Source organism: Anopheles gambiae, chromosome 3, assembly GCF_943734735.2.
Source record: "Anopheles gambiae chromosome 3, idAnoGambNW_F1_1, whole genome shotgun sequence".
NCBI classification, from domain to species: Eukaryota; Metazoa; Arthropoda; class Insecta; order Diptera; family Culicidae; genus Anopheles; species Anopheles gambiae.
In genome coordinates, this window is record NC_064602.1 from 52163514 (window position 1) to 52186023 (window position 22510).

At 39.7% G+C, this 22510-nt stretch overlaps 1 long non-coding RNA gene across 1 annotated transcript; it reads left to right on the top strand.

Annotated features, from left to right (window-relative positions):
* Window positions 1-18831: 18831 nt before the first annotated feature.
* LOC133393248 (uncharacterized) lies at window positions 18832-22161 on the top strand. The gene is made up of 3 exons (XR_009766054.1): window positions 18832-20352; window positions 20497-20607; window positions 20670-22161. It is a non-coding gene; the product is annotated as an uncharacterized LOC133393248 (long non-coding RNA).
* The last annotated feature ends 349 nt before the right edge of the window (window positions 22162-22510 follow it).

The window sequence follows — 22510 nt, forward strand, 5'->3', positions numbered from 1 at the left end:
TACTGTTGGTATGTAAATCGTACCTACACAACTGAATTCACCGAACGCGTTCGAACTGGTGTTCGATCTGTGTTCTGTTGGTGTGGAAATCGTACCTACACAACTGAATTCATCGAACGCGTTCGAACTGGTGTTCGATCTGTGTTCTGTTGGTGTGTAAATTATACCTATACAATTCAATAGATCGAGCCCGTTCAAACGCATTAGTCATTGTTCGCGAATGAACTGAACTGAATTGATTGCGCTCATCATGTTTATCCATGTTTAAGTAGTTTTTTTTTATAGAATCCTTGAGTGTGTATAAGACATAGGGTACAATATATGCTGGAGACATTTTTGCTCGTATTAGTTTTTTACATGCTAGTTTTTGGTCGGTTTTGCGATAGATTGTGTTGACCAGACAGCAGATGGGCTGATTTATTTAATGTTTTTAAATGATTGGTTTCAACCGCAGAATGAGTACTTCTTTGGCTACAGTATGCGTCTATGGTGGGTAAATGAAAAAAATAACGAATGTTCTTTGTGTATAAAAACCCCATGAAAAAAAGAACGAAAGAATCGTCGTTCACGTTCGGTTCTTTTTGGTGAGCGAACTAGTTCGTTCGCGTTCGGTGAAAAGAATCGTTTTGCCCATGCCTAGCGCACACTATCGATCGCACGCTAAACACGAACTGCATAGTGCTTGTCGTGTGAGCAGACACCAGGTTGTGTAAGGAGCAACCGGTCGAGCTGGAGTACAGGTAGGACATGGAGGCGCGCGGCATAGTATTTAAGCTTGTATTGCGTTTATTATCGTTTTGGGATGAAAGAATGCTATTAGCCGCTCACGCGCTCTTTCTACAGTACACAATTATACTACAGTTGACGAACCGTGATCAACCGATCGTTTCAACTGCTGAGAGAAAGGCTCAAAAATTGAAAATCGAGACAGAGCGGCAGTCATATCGTTAAAGCAATTATTACGTATTATTACATTCTTCTTCTTTGGCACAACAACCACTGTCGGTCAAGGCCTGCCAAGTACCCCAACTAGTGAAGTGAGCTTGGCTTTCAGTGACTTATTGTTACCATAGCAGGATAGTCAGTCCTACGTATGGGGGCACGGTCTATTCGGGACTTGAACCCATGACGGGCATGTTGTTACGTCGTACGAATTGACGGCTGTACCACCGGCCCATCCTGCCCATCCTGTAATTATTACATTATTATCCAGCTATCTTGTTACGTCTATAAAAAAGAAACCAAAGATAACGAAGACATAACATAGACACACTTTTTTAACGGCTTATTACTTGAGTGCTTTAGTATAGTTCTAGAAATGCCTGAAATTAAATCATGGGCCAACCTGATGGTCGCGTAGATCGTCACCGAGGACACTCATCGGACGTAGATCGAAGTGTGTGAGCGATCTATCGGGAAGTCAGCGAACGCGCGCTCGGCACGATGCGTGTGTGCCGATCGGAGAGGAGAAAGATTTGGCGCGCGCTTGAGCAAGGTCGTGGAGCAAACTATATGGAAAATTGAGGAACAACAGGAAACAAAACAACGAAAATAATTTTAAAGAGAGGCACACCATTTTTCACACGCCTTGATACCAATCCTTATGAACAATGTTTACAGACACGTTATAACATTTGCAAGCATGTAAGTACACAGATCTTTTGAACTATCATAGCCTTTCCTACGATTGGTTCAAGTCTCTTTATCGAGGCATCCAATTGTCCGAAGATAGTTTTTGGCTTAATGATTGTCGAAAAAGATTACTTACTGTATTCATAGTGTTTCCACAATCCGTCGTCGCATCAAGAAATCGCATTGCATCATATGCAAACCATGATGGCTCAACAATTTCGTTCGCTCCTAAAAATAACAAAATCACGATTAACATCTTATTGTAGTACAACTACAATATGTATTGTTATGATACTTACCAGAACCCGTCACAAGACTCCGATTATACGTCGACCTGTATTTTCTGTAGCATGATTGGAGAGATGCCCATTTTTCCTTCAAAACGGTGATTGGACGCCCTATTTCAACAGAAATTACGCTCCAGTCATCATTTCTGCGATTGATATTTTTATACTGTGGGTGTTTTCTGTCCCAAATAGCGGAGTGCCGAAAGATGACATCAATGAGCTGAAGAGTTTCCTCATCAGTCATAGAAATCGCCTGGAAAAAACACGAATTAATAAGAGTTTTAAATGATGTTAAATCATCTCTAATTTCTCTTCTCATCACCACCACCACTTAATGGGATGATATGGAAGATTAAGCATTTTTAGTGCGGGAATCGGGTAAGGTGCTGGTTTGCTGGATTCTTTGTGGTGTGCAGTGCTGGTTTGGTCATGTTTGGAGGAGTTGCGGGATCGAAATGCAGACGTGTTCACCTGAGCATGTTGGCGTATAGCAACATTTGTATTTTACTTTTGTTTTTTTTTTTTTTTTATAATAATGATCTCTTAACGATTCGTCAACCTAAATCCTTTGACGGGTGAAGTGCTATGGCACCTAGAAGTGCTATGGCGGCTTACGACCTCAAGAAAAAGTAAAAAAACCTCCAACAAAAGTGCACTGTTAGCTAACCTATATACGGTCATCAACTTAACAGTATATGAGATATCAGAGCCTAAATAACGAAAGTGCGTTTACACAACATTAACAAAATCGCACGTTCTTCGGAGACACTCTCCGGTATCCAAAAGGAAAAATATAACCGTGTTTAGCACCAGCGTTAGGCACTGCGACGGAGCAACACTTCCGTCAGTAGCATTATGTATGGTGTGGGATATTTCAACATCATCATCATCATCAGGATAAGCTATGTATTGGTTTGATAGTTTTTTTAACAATACAAAAGAAAATACGGTTCAGCACAGGCCGCATAACTCGGTACATCGCACGAAGGAAACATCCGGAGCGAGCGATATCGTGCTACTTCTTTCACATCACAATTGTTGATAAACATACCTTTTTTTTAATTTTTCGTTCAGAGCTGGAATCTAAATTTTTGAGAATATAATTACAAACTGTCAGCTAGGGTGTCTTTCATTTCATATTTAACCATTATAGTTGTTTTTCACGTTAATACTATTATATCTCACAAAACTAGCTTCCAATAATAGTTTTCGAAACATGCCATCAACGAACAAGTGATGAAAAATGAAATGTCATCGGTTCGCGCTACCGCGGAAATCTCAACAATATCCAAGTTGTGTATCTCTGCGAAACAGCAGGCGCGATTGGAGGCGCGGAAGATTTGACAGCTCAACTGTTCTACAACTGTTATAAACAAGGCGCGATTTTCGCGGTACCGCGACGATCTCGGTTCGTCTATTTCCAGCCTTAGTAAAAATGACAAGAAGTGTAAACTTTTACTGATCTCACGTATAGCAGATTCGCAGTTGGAATATGTTCGCGATAAACATACTCCAAAATACACCTGTTCTCACTTTCCTCTGAATCTTTATCCGGTTGCTATGGATCGCAATCCATGAGAATGGATCGCAATCAACTACGTCTGAATCGTTTGCAACTACGTCTGAATCGTTTTCAGTTACGTTTGGATTGCTCTCAGCTACCTTTGGATTTTACGTTAGCTCGCGCAAATTTCGTTTTAGCGCACCGTTTATTCAGTGACCGTGGGACACATTTGCATTCCAAGGAAAGAATTAAATAATTAATGCATTCAATTATAAAATCTTATCGTATTTTTTATATGAAGCTTACATCACCATTCATACGTTTTTGGTTATTAGACCAAGTTTTCCAAACAAACCAGCACAATCTTCTTCTTTTTAGCGTAACGACCTACGTGGTCATTTAGTCTTGTTCAGGGTTTCTAGGTATAGCCGGATATTCCATCTTTAGAATGGAGGAAATCTGTTCTGATGCGTAGAAGCCGACAAATCTGTCAAATGTTGTTCATAGCTCAAAAATTGGTTTTTAACACATATTCTCAATTGGGTTCAAACATAGAACAATATGAAATTGTTGCTTTTCATATCGTCTGTTATGATGTGAATCGTGAGGTACGCCAAGCGGTCACTAAATAAACTATGCGCCGCAACAAAATTTGCGCGAGCTAACGTAAAATCCAAAGGTAGCTGAGAGCGATCCAAACGTAGCTGAAAACGATCCAAACGTAGCTGACAACGATTCAGACGTAGTTGATTGCGATCCATTCTCATGGATTGCGATCCATAGCAACCGGATAAAGATTCAGAGGAAAGTGAGAACAGGTGAAAATGTCGGATACACTCCATAGTATTTACCAAAGTCTATATAATACAGAGGTCGAGTCGTCCAGAACATTTGATCAAAAAGCGTGGGAAAGTTTTGACAGCTGGATGAAAAAGCTTCAATAGTTTCATCGTAGCATACATTGAGGTTTTAGTTGTTGTGCATGCAGTGGTCTGAATGCATTTTCGGTCATTTTTACTTTGTTTGTTCGTAATATTGTACTTAAAAAAGTGGACGAATATCAAGAAAAGATAGAATTATAGTACAATTATTGATTATAACAAGATCAGTGCTCAAAATTAGGACAAAATCATGTGCAGCTCAAGAGGGTCAAAGCTAAGAGGCCAGATTTCTGATTGTGGTCATTTTTAAGTGATGAATTACTTAAAAAACTACTCCATGCCACGTTCATGAGAAAGAAATGTATAGTTAAACTAAGTTTTGAGCACAAAATGCACAATTAGCCCTAAAAAGTGTATGGTTGTTTGGAATCGTTTGTTAACGCTTTTTCATCTAACTGTTAAAAATAAGCTTTCAAAATGGTGGACCAAAATCGAGCTATGCATCGACCTCTGTATTATATGGACTTTGGTATTTACGAAAGAAAAAGTTTAGCGTCCCGAATGTTCTTGAAGAAAAAGTTGCTTGCGCTGAAACACCAAAGTAACTCGCTTCGAGAGCATTTCTTGGAATTCGACAAATTGGTGCGCGATTACAAAGCAACTGGTGGAAAAATGGGCGAAGAAGATGTGATTTGCCATCTTCTTCTTACTTTGAATTCGTCGTACGCAACGCTCGTGACGGCCCTACAGACAAAGAGAGCGAAATTTACAGGCGAGGGGCATGTAGAAACAGGGGGAAGGGGTTCGGTCGATTTTGTATTGGCCGCCATAGTCGAGGCGCAGTGATTTTTTTCCGAATTGAGAGTGAGCGCGCGCAGCGCTCTCTCGCATGCCTTCAAATTACACGGGGCACTCTCGCGATACAAAACAGCTGATCAGCTGATACCCCCTCCCTCCCGTTTCTTTCCTCTCGCGCTGCGCTGGATGCGCGGGTCAGCTGTTCTTGCTCTCTCCCGTTTCTTTCGGTTTGCGCTGCGCTGTTGCCGCACTTGCGCGCTGCGCTGAACACCCCCTCCCCCTCGTTTCTTTCGTTGCGCGTTGTGCGCTGTGCGCTTTCGTTCACTTTGATTTGCTGCGTAATAAAATCGCATGCATCGAAATAAATTTAATTACATCAAACTCGTTTGATATTTTAACACTTTATTGAAACTTAAGGCACAGTTCCACACATCGCTAACCACAATCTTGCCACAAAACCACACATATTTTTTTTATAAATAATTAAAAAAAATCGTCACTTCAAGCACCCGCTTTACTGCCTGTATGTTGTTCATGTTGAATACTGTAAAAAAGCATTGAAATAAAGCAGCATAATTTACATATTCATGTTGAATTATGAAAGATTAACGCTGCTTTATTTCCATGCGCACAACACTTCAACACTTGAAAATACGACCGAGGCCGTAATAATGTGAATTGAAATAAATAACACTTCAACACTTCACTTCAAATTACATCGAGCGCCCGGGACTTAGGCTAAAACGCGCGCGGCCTCACACTGCGAAGGCTCGAACTGTACTGACGATTTTGTGTGGTAGCAAGAAAGGGAACGCACGAGGAACACTCGCTGCACTAGTGCGAGCGAGACACCGACACCAGCAAGCCGCTGCGAGAAAACCAAACTGAGCGCGCTGGCTGAAAGTGAACGCACACATTCACACATGTGTGATTGTGTGAGTGCGAAAACTGTGTAGAAAGCAAAACACGCTCTCGCCGCCGCGTAATTCCGCGTATTTCCAACCGTCTCCCCCTGCTTCTACATGCCCCTCGCCTGAAAGACGCACACTTTTACATTCTCATTGCTAGTAGGGGGCTTTGGAAACAATGCCGGAGAATAGCTTAACTGTCGATTTCGTGAAAAGTCGACTGCTTGACGAAGAGACAAAGCATCAACGTGGTAGTGTGGTGGACAGCTCGAGTTCGGAACCAGCGGCGTTTTCTAGTGCAAACAGTTGGCAGTGAAAACCACAGCAGCAAACGAGAACAATAAAATGTTTTGTGTGTAAAAAGAACGGCCACAAGGCAAATCAGTGTCCAGAAAAGAACAAAGCAACGGGAAGAAACCCAACAAACAAAATCCAGCGCGTACCTTGGTGGTGACGATGACGATTCGCGTGGTGTGTGTTTCGTGAACAATGGGAAATTTCCGATGAATTCTGACGGAACATGGATTGTCGATTCTGGGTCGTAGGAGCATATATCGAATAATAAGAGTTTATTTCGCGAATTAAGGAAATTAAGTTCACCAGTGAATATTTCGGTCGCGAAAGAAAATCAGTTTATTACAGCTTGGCATGAAGGTGATATAGTAATTGATCGTGGTGGTAGTGATGAAATTCCAGTTACCCTGAAAAACGTTTTGTATGTGCCGGAAGCTCCTACAAATTTGTTATCCATACGGAAAATAACAAATAGTGGTTTTAAAGTTATTTTTGATGATGGGTGCGTAGAAGTGTCAACAAAACGAGGGAAATTAATTGTGAAAGGAGAGCTACGTGGAAAACTGTATTGGTTGAATTTCAACAATTCGAACACACATGAGGCGTATTATTTTTGTGGACAAATTCCACGGAACCTAGAACAATGGCATCGTCGATTTGGCCATCTTAGTTTCAAAAATTTGGATAAGCTGATGAAAGGTGATATGGTTCGCGGTTTGGATGTGTCGGACAAAAGAAGCCTCGGAAACGAAAATGTGTTTTGTGAAGCATGCAATACAGGTAAGCAAACTCGGAAACCGTTTCACTCGCGAGAAGAAAAACAATCACGTCGTGTGCTTGAATTAATACATTCCGATGTATGTGGACCTAATAGTCCAGCGGACAATAATGGCGCAAATTATTTTGTTACATTTATTGATCATTGGAGCCGATACACAATGGTTTTTCTTATGCAAAAAAAAGTGAAGTGAAAAAGTATTTCCAAAAATACGAAGCGATTGTTAGTGCAAAATTTAGTAAAAGAATATCCAGAATCCGATGTGATAACGGTGGAGAATATAAAAGTGAAAGTTTCTTGAGTGTTTGCTCTGAAAAAGGAATCCAAGTGGAATGGACTGTACCTTACTCGCCCGAGCAAAATGGTGTAAGCAAACGTATGAATAGAACATTAGTTGAAAAGGCTCGTTCAATGCTTGGTGGTAGTGGTATCGGAAAGGAGTTTTGGGGAACTGCAGTGCAGACAGCGGCATACTTAACTAATCGCAGTCCTTCAAATTCGATCGATAGTGGAAAGACACCGTACGAGATGTGGAAAGGTGTTAAACCCGATGTTCGTAATTTGCGTATTTTTGGTTCTACAGTACATGTTCACACTCCAAAGGAGTGCCGGAAGAAACTTGATTCGAATTCATGGAAAGGACTTTTCGTCGGTTATAGTCATTGTGGCTATCGCATTTGGTACCCTCTGTTGAAGAAAATCGTCGTGGCAAGAGATGTCGTTTTTGAGGAAACCCAACGAGGAACACAGCATCAAAGTCACAAAGTGACATCAAATTTTATAACTAATTCTCCAGTTAATATTTTGCAGCACATCTCTGACGATGAAAACGATGATGACGAACCAAATGTGCAAGTCGAGAAATCTGGTGAAACATCTGAACCGAGCACAGTAGACGAAAGTTTCCGGACATGCGACGAAGAAGACGCGATGGATGATCGATCTGATGAACGCGAAGAAGCTGAATCATCGAGTCGTCGATCTGATAGAGAACGTAAACCACCCGGATGGCATGAAAACTATGAGGTGGATTATGTGGGGTTTGCATTAAGTGCAACAACTTTTGTGAACAATTTACCGCGATCTTTAGAAGAAGCAAAGAATAGGCCTGATTGGAATAAGTGGAAAATAGCAGTCCAAGATGAAATGAATTCGCTTGAGAGTAACAAAACATGGTCTTTAGTACAACTCCCAAAAGGTAGAAAAACAATATCATGCAAATGGGTTTTCAAGATTAAGAGGGAAAATGAACAAGAAGTTAGATACAAGGCTCGTTTAGTAGCCCGCGGATTTTCTTAAAGACAGGGTTTTGATTACACCGACACTTACTCCCCAGTTGCAAGGTTAGATACCATAAGAACGGTGTTTGCTATAGCAAACTACAAAAATTGGTATATTCATCAAATGGACGTATGTACAGCATTTTTGAATGGTGAAATAAGTGAGGAAATTTATATGGAACAACCAGAAGGTTTTGATCTCGGAAAGGGTCTAGTTTGTTGTCTGAAGAAATCTTTATACGGTTTAAAACAAGCCTCTAGAGCATGGAATAGGAAGTTCAATGAATTTGTTGAAAGTTTAAATTTCTTACCTAGTAATAATGATCCTTGCTTATACACAAGAGGAAGTGGCTCGAAAAGAATTATTATGATTTTATATGTTGATGATTTACTAATCGTGAGAGAGAGTTTAGATATGATAGGAACAGTAAAGAAAGCTCTATCAGAACAATTCAAAATGACAGATAGTGAAGAAGGTAAACATTTCTTAGGAATGGACATAGAACGTTGCAAAGAAAACAAATTACTGTACATTTATCAGAAAACTTTTCTTAATAATTTGTTGTTGCGGTTTAACATGAGTGATTGCAAATCAGTTGCAACTCCTATCGAATGTAATTTGAATTTAGAGAAAGGCAAAGAGAACGAACGAATTGATAAACCGTATCGGGAATTGATATGCTGTCTAATGTATGTGGCACTAACATCCCGTCCAGACCTATGCGCAGCAACGATTTATTTTAGCCAGTTCCAAAGTTGCCCTAATGAAGAACATTGGGTACTTTTGAAAAGAATACTGAGATATATTAAGGGAACGTTAGATTTAAAATTGATATACGATGGAAATGTAGATAGGGAGATATTAAAAGCATTTGCAGATGCCGATTGGGCTAGCAACAAATTAGATAGAAAATCGTTATCAGGATATATTTTCAAGGTCTATGGAGCAACAGTTTGTTGGCTCACAAGGAAACAATCAACAATAGCATTGTCGTCCACAGAAGCAGAATTAATTTCTCTTACTAATGCAGTATGTCACGGAGCATGGTTGGAACGATTGCTTGAAGACTTATGTTGCAAGCTAACTAGTCCAGTTCCTTATTATGAGGATAATCAGTCTACAATACGTGTAGCTGAAGATGAACGAAACTTAGGTCGGCTGAAGCATATGAATGTGAAGCATCTTTTTATAAGAGATAGAATCCACAGCGGAAAGATTATTTTAAAGTACATAGCTTCAGCAGAACAACAGGCTGACATAATGACGAAAGGTTTTCCTAGACAAAGTTTCACTATGCAAAGAATGAACTTAGGATTGTTAGGGATATTGAATTGAGAGGGAATGGTGAGATACCAATTCAATACGTAGAAACCGTGCTTAATATATTCACATATACAACTGTACACTTGTAAATACCTTGAACTAGAATCTAGAATAAAAACCTCAGTTGAGCATTGGCAATCGACAGCAATGGTTGTGTTTACTGCGCTCGCATACGCTCAATACAACCAACCTTCGGTGTACCAAATATCACAGTATGCTATGGATTAGGCATGGGCAAAACGATTCTTTTCACCGAACGCGAACGAACTAGTTCGCTCACCAAAAAGAACCGAACGTGAACGACGATTCTTTCGTTCTTTTTTTCATGGGGTTTTTATACACAAAGAACATTCGTTATTTTTTTCATTTACCCACCATAGACGCATACTGTAGCCAAAGAAGTACTCATTCTGCGGTTGAAACCAATCATTTAAAAACATTAAATAAATCAGCCCATCTGCTGTCTGGTCAACACAATCTATCGCAAAACCGACCAAAAACTAGCATGTAAAAAACTAATACGAGCAAAAATGTCTCCAGCATATATTGTACCCTATGTCTTATACACACTCAAGGATTCTATAAAAAAAAACTACTTAAACATGGATAAACATGATGAGCGCAATCAATTCAGTTCAGTTCATTCGCGAACAATGACTAATGCGTTTGAACGGGCTCGATCTATTGAATTGTATAGGTATAATTTACACACCAACAGAACACAGATCGAACACCAGTTCGAACGCGTTCGATGAATTCAGTTGTGTAGGTACGATTTCCACACCAACAGAACACAGATCGAACACCAGTTCGAACGCGTTCGGTGAATTCAGTTGTGTAGGTACGATTTACATACCAACAGTACACAGATCGAACACTAACCGATCAGATCGAACGCGTTCGATGAATTCAGTTGTGTAGGTACGATTTACACACCAACAGAACACAGATCGAACAGCAGTTCGAACGCGTTCGATAAATTCAGTCGTATAGATACGATTTCCACACCAACAGCACACGTATCGAACACTGCTGGACAAATTCGACGGCGTTCGAGGAATTGAGTTGTATGGGTACGATTTCAACACCAACAGGGTACATTTTGATCTCTGACGACCCGTTCGCACGGTGCGAGAAAGAGCGAGAAAGCAATATGATTTTGCACGTTTCATTACCACATTTATGTGCGCCGTCAAACACTGACGGAACGTTCGAACGCGTTCGGTGTAGTCAGTTTCTTCCAAAAGTCCTGGTCGTTCTTTTTGTTAAGAATCTCGTTCGTTCGTTCACTTTACCGAACTGTTCGAACGGTGCGATTCTCGTTCATTTTACACATGCCTAGTGTGCGCGATACCATTGTTGTGACACGGCTCAACAAACTGTTGTTATTCAAACCAATTATCGTGATTTATTGCGATTAGTAACAATTTCAAATATCGGCTTAAACAAACCCCTTGATACAGCACATTTTTATGTACAAGCAGCTTGTGCAGCATTAAGAATGAAGTGTTAGTGCAATGAAGCACAGCTTAAGCTAACTAACTTTTTAGTTACTTACTTATGCGGCGGTACATACATTTTGCCACTTTGGCCAGTTGCTGGTGTGTTATGATCCACATATGGTATCGGGCTTTCATCTGCCAATCCAGCTATGCTAGCTTTGTTCGCACTGGCAATATTCACAAACATGCAACCGCTGTTTCTTTTTTTGTCTTTTTGTTGATACATGTTTTGTATTTGTATTTTGTACACAAGATTTTAACTCTTATGTTTTATATAAGAAGGAAAAACATATTTTATTTTTGAACAGTGGATATAAAATTAAATTCAATATTGTTGTAGTGGATAATTCAATTATGTTTCAGAAAATTTGCAATATGCATTCGGATTTGCATCATATCTATGCTTGGTCGAGATCTGTTTGCATCCATACTACGCATATTTACATTACCTTCAACTTCATTTGATATAAATTGTCTTATATCTTGTCTTCTTGCATGCTCAGTCCTACGTAAAAAGTTGTGCAAGTATATTGTAGCCAATACCACTTTTTTTGAATTTTCCTCATTTAATTCGATTGGCTTCCTTAAAACTCGAAATCTCGCAATATGAATCCCGTATGCCATTTCCACTGGACGCCTGGCGATAGAGTGTCGCTGGTTAAAAATTCGCTCAACAGATCCTCTTTCCGTAAATCCACTGAATGGCCTAAGGCAGTAATGTGTCAATGGGAATGCTTTATCCCCTAAAATCATATAGGGGACATGGATGCGGGATGATTCATGTAAAGGAGTAGGATTTGGAATATCTAATTCGTTGCGTTCTAGTTTTTTGTATAGTAATGAATTTCTGAAAACTCCGCTATCTGAAATTCTGCCTTTGGACCCAATGTCTGCATATATAAAATTGCAGTTGGAGTCAACCACTCCTAACAGTACGATACTAAAAAACTTTTTATAATTAAAATAGTCCGATCCACTATGTGGGGGAGATTTTATCATGACATGTTTGCCATCAATTGCCCCGAGCGTATGAGGAAAGTTCCATTTGTCTTCAAAACCTCGAACAATGTCCATCCATTCGTCTGATGTGTAGCTGTAAAAAGAAGTAAAGCAGCAAATTAAATTATTGTTAATTGTGACAATATAATGTCTAATTATGTTCTTGTGTTTCAGCTTGCTCTTTTGGAAATTGAGGTGTTAGGAGATAATAACCCTCAATTTGGGGAGTCCGAAGTGGAATTCCCACATTCTGGTACATCCCGTGAAGGGTCGCCACATCCAGGACCGTCTGGTGGATCGCCGTCACGTACAGAACTGTCGCATGGATTCACAACTATTGCCGGACTGTCACCACGTGGACAGCCGCAGAGCTCAACAATGTATAGCGGATACTCTCCACAAGATGGGCAAAGTCGAATGCCGCGCCGCCTCGCTACACCTCCTCGACCAACTACTCCGCCGAACCAAACAGTAAAGAACCGGAAAAGGCGTTTGCAAGATATTAACAATGCACTTAACGAGGAGATGATGGAGACGTTGCGAACGGTGGGACAGACAACTAGTAATCTAATAGATCAGCTGAGTACGCCAGGTGATCTTTATGATGGTATCCGTCAGACCGCGAAAAATTGGACCCCCGAACGCCAACGTAGAATTGAAGTACGCATACGGCGCATGGTTGCTGACGAAGAGGACGACAGATTCCAACAAGGTTTTGGTTATAGGGCTTGAAGCTCTAATAAGAAAAAAAACAATCATGTTTTTTGGTATCTATTATGAAGGCTGTTTGTGAATTTCATGTGATATGAAGTACAAAAGAAGAAAGTGAATTAACTATCAGTTATGAATGAATAAATAATGAACTTCAAATATTGCTGGTGTAAGTTGAAATATTTAAATATTTAACCAATAGCGCTAATAACTAGAACTAATAAATGATTGAGCCAGTCTCGGAGTACAGTCGTCAACTCGTACGACTTAACAACATGCCCGTCATGGGTTTAATCCCCTAATAGACCGCGCCGCCATACGTAGGACTGACTATCCTGCTATGGAGGGGAATCAATTAGTCACTGAAAGCCAAAGCCCACAAGTTTGGTACAGGCAGGCCTTGACCGACATCGGTTGTTGAGCCAAAGAAGAAGAAGAAGAATAAATGATGGAAACTTAAATTAATTATGGTAATTAGGGCTTTGTAGTAAATTTTCTGTAGATGATACTGTGTAAGTCTTAAACAGCTGGCATTTGCTCAGCTCAACTGAGGTTACATGTATTACCTCAGTTGAGCTGAGCAAATGCCATCTGTTTAAGACTTACATAGTATCATCTACAGATTATTGAACCTAATGAACCTGAAGTATATGTATCGATTAACACATAACAATGAAACAAATACTAAAACAATAAGAATAACGCAAAAAATTAACTATTGATTATTACCTTCACATAATCCCCAAGAAATTCGATAAGACAATCACACACCTCGGGAATGAATTTACCGATTGTTTGAGCTGAAATCTGAAAATGGATAAAAATTAATGGAGAATGTTGGTTTTATAAAGTATGTAATACTCACCCGAAAATGATATTTGTAGTGTATGCGTGAGGTTTTAGTTTAAGAGTAATATGTATTAGTATATGTGAGTTTAAAGTGTAACTTGTATTGGTAATAAAGTAGGTCAGTCTAGTCCAGTCCGTCGATACGTATAGATGTCACAAATTGGCGACGAGGATAAAGTCAAGCCTGTTTTAAACAAGCCCGTAGTAAAAGTCGAAGTGTTAAAAATGAATACTATGGGAAACATTGAGCCCTACGTCTTGGGAGAATGTTTTAAGGAGTACACTAGTCGGCTTGAAATGTTTTTCTTGGTCAACGATGTGTCCGAAGAGAAGAAAGTGCCGATCATGGTGACAATGGCGGGAGCGTCATTGTATTCAGCCGCAGTAAAGATTTGTTCACCGGATGATCCACGAGAAAAGTCGTATAAGGATTTAGTGAATGCCTTAAGTGAATATTTCACACCAGTGGAGAATATCGTGTCGGAGCGCTACCAGTTTCGCAAGCTGAAACAGTCATCGGATCAGTCGATAAACGACTACATTATCAGCCTTAAAGCGAAAGCGCAATCGTGCGATTATGGATCGTTTTTACCGGATGCGCTAAGGGATCAGTTTGTTGCTGGAATCCGAGACCATGAGCTACGGACGCGGTTGCTGAGAAAATCGAGAGTGAAATTTGCGGATGCGTGTGAAATAGCGCGTTCGTGGGAAGGGGCGCAGCAGCAGAACGCAGCGATGGTGGAGAAGGAGATGCATGCGGTAGCGAGCGTGCGTAAAACACCTGTACAGCAGCAGAGCAAGCAGTTGGAACGAGAGTATGTGTATCGTCGAAGCAGCCAGGAGCAAAAGACAAGTGCGGAGTGTCATCGTTGTGGTCGTGCGCACAATCCTGCAACTTGTCCAGCAAAAGCGTGGAAGTGTTACGTGTGTGGAAAAATGGGACACGTTTCATCGAAGTGTCGGTTTGCAAAAAAACATATGAGTAACGCTAGTAGAGGTCAGCTACGGAAAGTAGATTGCGATAAAGGTCAAAATCCTCAGATGGTCCGTCTTGCTTGTAATAGTAAGCAATTAGAGTTTGAGATAGATTGCGGTGCGTGTGTTAGTGTAATTTCGGAAGAAACATATACTAAAATGTTCAACGATGTACAAATACTACCAACCGAGGAATCCTTTTTCTCAGCGTCAGGGCAAGCGATAAAGCCAATGGGAAAAATGTGTGTAAAAGTGGAAATAGCGAGGTGCGCTAAATTATTTGAATTAGAACTAATAATAATTCGATAGGAAAGAAGTGTTACGCCACTGCTAGGAAGAAATTGGTTAGATGTTTTGTTCCCGGATTGGAGAAAAGCATTCGAGTTAAAAAGTGTAGAATCAGATGTGCTGGCTGAGTTACAGAAAAAATTTCCGTGTACTATTAATGCGTCAAATGAGTCAATTAAGGGATTTGAGGCAAATTTAGTATTGAAAGAGGATTATTGTCCAATTTTTCATAAAGCCTATTCCGTTCCCTTCACCTTACAAAGGAAAGTCGAAGAAGAGTTAAACAAAATGGTCGAAGAAGGTGTGTTAGTGCCAACAAAGTATTCCGAATGGGCGAGTCCTGTGGTAATAGTGGAAAAAGAAAATGGTTCTGTTAGACTATGTCTAGATGGAAAAGCAACGCTGAATAAGTATTTGTCGATGGAACATTATCCACTTCCAAAAATTGAGGATATATTTGCTAAAATTTCTGATTGGAAATTATTTTGTAAAATCGATTTATCAGGTGCATATTTACAAGTCAAATTGTCCGAGTCTGCGAAACAAATATGCACGATTAATACATCCAAAGGATTGTTCAATTATACACGTATGCCATTTGGAATCCATACAGCCCCAGCGATCTTTCAAAGTATAATAGATCAAATATTAAGAAATACGAAAGGATTGGCATATATAGATGATATTATTGTCGGAGGGAAAAATGCGGAAGAATGCAAAACGAATTTATATGAAGTAATGGAAAAATTGAACAGTCATAACGTAAAGATTAATGCGAATAAGTCAGTTTTTTATGTGTCACGTATAGAATATTTGGGTCACACTATAACGAGTAATGGAATACACCCAATTGAATCCAAAGTAGAAGCTATTGTAAAAGCACCAGTACCGAGTAATATAAGTCAACTTCAAGCATACTTGGGATTACTGAATTATTACCATAGATTCCTTCCAAATGTATCAACCACATTATACCCTTTATATCAATTGTTGCGAAAAGAGAAAAAGTTTGAATGGACTAAATCATGTCAAGAAGCGTTTGAAAAGTCGAAAATATTGCTATGTGAAAACAGAATGTTAGTTCCATATGACCCCGAAAAACCGTTAGTTTTGCAAGTCGATGCAAGTCCATATGGAATAGGTGCAATTTTGTCGCATGTTATTAATAACGAGGAAAAGCCAATTATGTTTGCGTCAGCGTCACTATCAGAAGCCCAAAAGAATTACGCTCAAGTCCATAGAGAAGCGCTAGCTGTTGTATTCGGAGTGAAGAAATTTCACAATTATCTTTACGGGAGAAAATTTAGATTAGTAACGGACAACAGTGGAGTCAAAGAGATTTTCAATCCTACGAAAGGAACGTCGAAAATTGCTGTTGCAAGATTACAGAGATGGTCGTTAATACTAGCAAACTATGAGTACACAATAGAACATAGAGCTGGAAGGAAAATGAGCAATGTTGATGCACTGTCGCGTTTACCTTTGTCAGAGGAAAATAAGATAGAGGATACAAAGTTGAGTCTAAAAGTGTTAGAAGAAGAGACAATCGATCTAGAAACACTAAAAGAAAGTCAAAAAAGTGATGAAGAGATACGGCAATTATATGAATACGTTAAGAAAGGATGGCCAAAACAACTAAACCAAGAGTTTATACCATACTTTAAAATAAGGTATCATTTTGGGATTGAGCAAGAAGTCTTATATTTCGACGAAAGAGTGGTGGTACCAAAACGCTTGAAAACGAAAATACTACACCAATTTCATGGAAACCACGAAGGAATAGTTAGAATGAAAATGCACGTAAGGCAACATTTGTGGTGGAGAAAGTTGGATAAAAACATAATTGAATTTGTACAAGCGTGTGAGATATGTCAAGCACGTCAACCGATAAAGAGAGAAATAGTTGACACCACTTGGAGGAAAGCAGAACAGCCCTTTGAAAGGATACACGTCGATCTATTCTATTTTGAGTCGCGTACGTTATTAATAATCGTAGACGCATATACAAAGTACATTGACGTGAGAGTACTTAATATGTCGAAAGCTACAGATATAATCGAACAGTTAGAGTCAGTCTTTGCTTACTTCGGAAGTCCAAAGGAGTTAGTGTCTGATAACGGTCCTCCGTTCAATTCCGAAGCATTTAAAGTATTTCTAGAAAAACATAAAGTCAAAGTTACAAAATCACCACCATACCACCCACAGTCGAATGGTTTAGCAGAGAGAGGTGTGAGAACTGTCAAGGAAGTGCTGAGTAATTTTTTATTGGATGAAAAAAGCAAACCATTGTCGTTAGTAAGGAAGATAAACAAATTCCTCATAAATTATAGAAATACGCCGCATACAGTAACGAAAGTAACACCATCTAGTAAGATGTTATCATATAGACCAAAAACGCAATACGATGTAACGCATTCTTTTATATCAGATTCCGTCACTAAGCCGAACGAACAAAACTACCTAAGTGGTAAACAAGATAGAAAGGATCGAAAGGGGAAGTACCAAAGAAACAAAATTGTAGTATATAAATATGGTGAAAAAATATGGTGCAGGAATCACTTTAAAGAGATATTGCGATGGATACCGGCTACGGTATTAAAGAAAGTTAGCCCCCTCATCTATTTAGTAAATTTAAAGGGATCTTCAAGATTAGTCCACATTAATCAAATACGCAAAAGAGGTATCGTAAGATCATTTCATCCTCCAATAGAAATAGAGAAAGAAGTCAAATTCCATGAAATACGCAAACGGAAACGAAGTGAATCAAGATCGCCTCCGATCAGACGATCTGACCGATTAAAGGGTCAGCCTAGAAGAAAATATTGTAAATAGTGTAAATCCAAGTTAGTCCGGGAGAATGTAGTGTATGCGTGAGGTTTTAGTTTAAGAGTAATATGTATTAGTATATGTGAGTTTAAAGTGTAACTTGTATTGGTAATAAAGTAGGTCAGTCTAGTCCAGTCCGTCGATACGTATAGATGTCACAATATTCAAGAGATTTGTACTGATCTCCTGTGGCCAAATATCGTAAAGTAACTATGAGTTTATCTTTGGCTGATACACTCGGGCGCATATTTGTATCCATCTTTTGAATTGCTGGTCCGATTTGCTCTAGTAAAAAGTTGAAGTCGTTTCTGGACATCCTCATAAAGTTAATTATTGTTTTGTCCAACTCTTCTTCTAGAATAGTTTCGACTATTCGACTTGCTTGGTTATTTCTTTCAAGAAGCATGGGGCGCGCCCATTCTCTAAGAGGTAGAGGACGATGGAGCGAAACCATATACAATCTTATAAAATTGGACCATGCATTAGCTAATCGCAAAGTAGTAATTTTTTGTTGACGGCTCATTTCAGAAAGTTTTCAAATGTGTTTATTCTAAGTTTAATCAGTGGTATAATTCCTTACTATAGGAACGTATACAATAATTGCGGGTTTGATGAACAGTCAACCACAAGCCACATTCAATTGTCATCCGGAGCTTGGATGGTTCAATACACGAACCGCGATTTTCTCGCCTATCTGTCAGATTTTATAACAGAATTGACAGCTCAAGTCATACGCGATTTTCGCGGTACCGCGATGATCTCGGTTTGTCTATTTCCAGCCTAAGATCATCACCATCTTTTCGTTCTTTCTGGATACATTCGGAAAGTCCTTTTCCTTCTAATAGAATTAACATTCTATATTTCCATGAAGCAAAGTTCGTTCCATTAAGCAATGGTAACAACACAACTTTATCATCTTCCATGGTTCAACACCACCAGTTTTCACTGCACTGTCCGTTAAACAATCACTTCACAAAAGAAGCTGGTATTCGTTTTCGCAGTACTGGATTAAACGTGTTCAGGCGGGACTGGGCCCATAACCTATTGAGCGTATGCGAGCGCAGTAAACACAACCGTTGCTGTCGATTGCCAATGCTCAACTGAGGTTTTTATTCTAGATTCTAGTTCAAGGTATTTACAAGTGTACAGTTGTATATGTGAATATATTAAGCACGGTTTCTACGTATTGAATTGGTATCTCAACAGGTTGTACCAATTATGGACGTACAGAAAAAAGGAATATTTTCGATGAAATTTTGGTAAATTTTGATGTGTTGTCGTTAAAAACTAATATTTTGCACCAAAATGATGATTTTGAGATAAAATTATGGTTAGGTGCTTGAAAATCGCTAATATCCTACAGTGCTGCTCTTAGCAAAATGGTAAGAGATACCAAAAATCTTGGAAACACATTTTAAAAGAGTGATATATAACAAACGGAAGTGAACAGCATCGAACTAATGAAGCAAAAATGTGTTAAAATGTTCATAATTGAAATGAAAAATCCTTTCATGGTTTTAGAATGCAAATAGACTGTTTTAGGGCGGAAATAGTGTTCGTTATAGCCATAATTGGTGCTATAGCCACAATTGGTACACTTACCCTATATATATTTTTTAAATATGCCGAAATCTGTCAGGAGTTTTCGGGTCTCAACACACACACACATAGCGCGGGGAAAGTGACCGTTCGCTGTATCATGTCGCGATCCCCCACCCCGCCCGGCGCTTTGAATGAGGATGCGCTACAAGATAGCTGAACCAGACTTTCTTCCGATAAGGTAGGCGCAATCGATCATGCGGGGGGGGGGGGGGATTGGTGGTGGGTGCGCGCTTTCGTGGGTGTGTGCTCGCGTGCGCGCGTACATGCATTTGTGCGTACGTGCATGTGTCCGTGCGTGGGTGCGTGCGTGTGTTCGTGCGTGTGGAAACCCCAAAACTGTTTGATTCTCTTGCGTACATTTTCATACGCTGCGGCTACAAAGTCCATGCATTTTCAATCTCGCTACCAGAGAGACAACACAACCATTGGATTGGCACCCAAGGTTATTAGACTCTATACAGGCTACGACAAAACCCCGTTTAGACATATCTTCAATAAAAAAATGAATTAAAATTTTGACAGACAAATTGGAAAGTTTGTTTACCTACAAATTGCAATCTTTCCGAACATACAGCTATCGCAATTGATGAGTGCTTAAATACTACCTTTTTTCTGCGTTTCAATTTTCGTTTTTGTGCTTTTTTAGTTTACGGCTAGCTGAGTTTATTTAAGGAATTAGGTTTATCTAAGCTAAGTAATTCATTAAATAGCTATAAATTACGAAACAAAGCAGCGAAATATGTCGTCCAACTACAAGTGTTGTGTAGCATCTTGTAAAAATAATAGATATAATGTAAAGAAAGTTGGTGTCAATATATGCTTCCATAAATTCCCAGAAGAGAAAGATACCAAACAAAAATGGATAGCCTTTTTGCCAAAGGAAAATATCGTGGATACCTTCCTCAAGTAACGTGGTGTGTTCGCAACATTTCTTGCCATCTGATTACCAAGCAGCTCGCACAATACCAAGCGTGGGGCTAATTGGCTAAACCCTGAAGATGAGACGTTATTAAACCAACCGAAATTGTTTCTTTATACCGATATAAACTCTATTTCAGCTGTCCCATCTATCCTGTTACCGCAAGACACTGTTTTGAATTTGTCGCAGTTCAATGAACATCAGCAGAATAATAACAATGATGAATCTTCCCGGCCGGAACTGCAAGGTGGTATGTTAATTAATAGGCGCTGCTTATTTGATCCATTCTAAAATTTATGAATATGATTTCAGCCACTTCATCTCATCTCTTACCGGACGAAAATGATTTAAGATTAATTGAAAAAGAGAACGTTTGCAAGAAATGTAAGGGATTAGAATAAAACAATTTTAATTTAGAAGCAAAACTTAATGAATTAGAAGAATGCAACATGCAACTGGCCACTATAAATAACAAATTAAGTGATACACTGAAGGAAGTAAACGAAAAAGAAAAGGAACAACTGAAAAAGCTAGAAGAACTTGATTAGGCTACAAAAAATTAAAGAAGAATGGCCACGCGCTAATTTTGTGCAGAACATGAAAGATTCGCTTAAGGCTTCGCTATCATCAAATCAAATTGATCTTATTTTAGGAATTAAGAAGACTGTTCGATGGACAAAAGAAGAACTTTCCTTAGCATTTACTCTTAGATATTTTAACCAAAGGGCATACCGTTACATAGGCGGTGATATGAAGATACCAGTACCGTTACCAAGAACTTTACAACGATATTCTTGCAAGATTGATCTAAAACAAGGCATTCTGGAAGATATATTGAAATTCATGTGAAGTAAGGAAAAGAGATAGCGATATCGTGGCGAGCGCCGATTGAGCGAAGGAGGGAATTTAAGCGGCGCGCGCTGCTGGGTCAGGAGGTCAGTTGAACGCGAAATGTCGAAGGTGGAGGACGTGCGAATTGGAGAAAAATAAAGTGAACTGAACGAAAGCCACCCATCTGCTTCTTTTGGCGTTAAACTGATTTCTCACATTCATTGGATCATATTCACAAACATTAAAGCCAATGGATCGAGAATATGTTTTATCGTTCGACGAGATGAAGGTGTCTCGGGTATTAGAATACGATCCATCGGCAGATGAAATAGTGGGCCCATTGAATTATCTGCAAGTAGTCATGATGCGAAGATTGTTCAAACAATGGAAACAGCCGATATTTATCGGCTTTGATACCAAAATGACAAATGATATCATTATCGAAATAATTTCACGATTGAGCCAAAAAGATATAAATGTAGTCGCAATCATTGCCAAACAAACATTGGATGCTGGAAGGAGCTAGGCGCGCGGGATGACGTAGAAAACCCTAATTTTCCACATCCAAAAACTAATAAGAATGTGTATGTGATCCCGGATACACCTCATTTGCTGAAGTTGTTGAGGAATTGGCTTCTAGATCATGGTTTTAAGTACAACGGCCAACTAATCGAAACCACTAATCTGTTGCGTATGGTAGCCAAAAGAATGGCGTGAAAAGAATATGGCGTTTTGTTAATAAACGAATTTTAAAATAGCACAAGTACAATCGCGTCGTTATTGAAACGGTATTTACGGTTGTCGAGGAGCCGACAAGTTGCGTTCGCAACATTTTTTAAAAAACGCGCATAGTTCGTGAATACGTCGCGTAATCAAATTGCCAACGGTAAGACATCGTTACAGTGTCGCGTGTGCAAAGTGAAGCTTGCAGAATGTCCCGTACACCGATCCCGCATCAAGGAGAGCCTCTTCGCGAAGGACTGGAGCCGCTTCCCTCCTCCGTGAACAGGCCAAGCAGCATCCGTGGATACGGCAGGAACAGCACAGACCCAGTGGCCAACTCTACAATTAGGCCATTGGAAGCTGGACGGGCATCATCGAGGCAATCCTCGAGGGCGTCAGCTACGCGAAACGAGACCCTGGACGAGTTGGTTACGAGAGCTCGCGAAGCCAAGCGCGAGCTGAGAGCAATCGAACGCGAAATAGCTGACGTTATGGTAGAAACGACGTCATCGATTGCCGTGAAGGAAAAGGACATAGATCAGTGGTTACGTGATACTGATCGTGTGGGGGAAGTGGATCAGCGTCAGCCTGAGACTCGT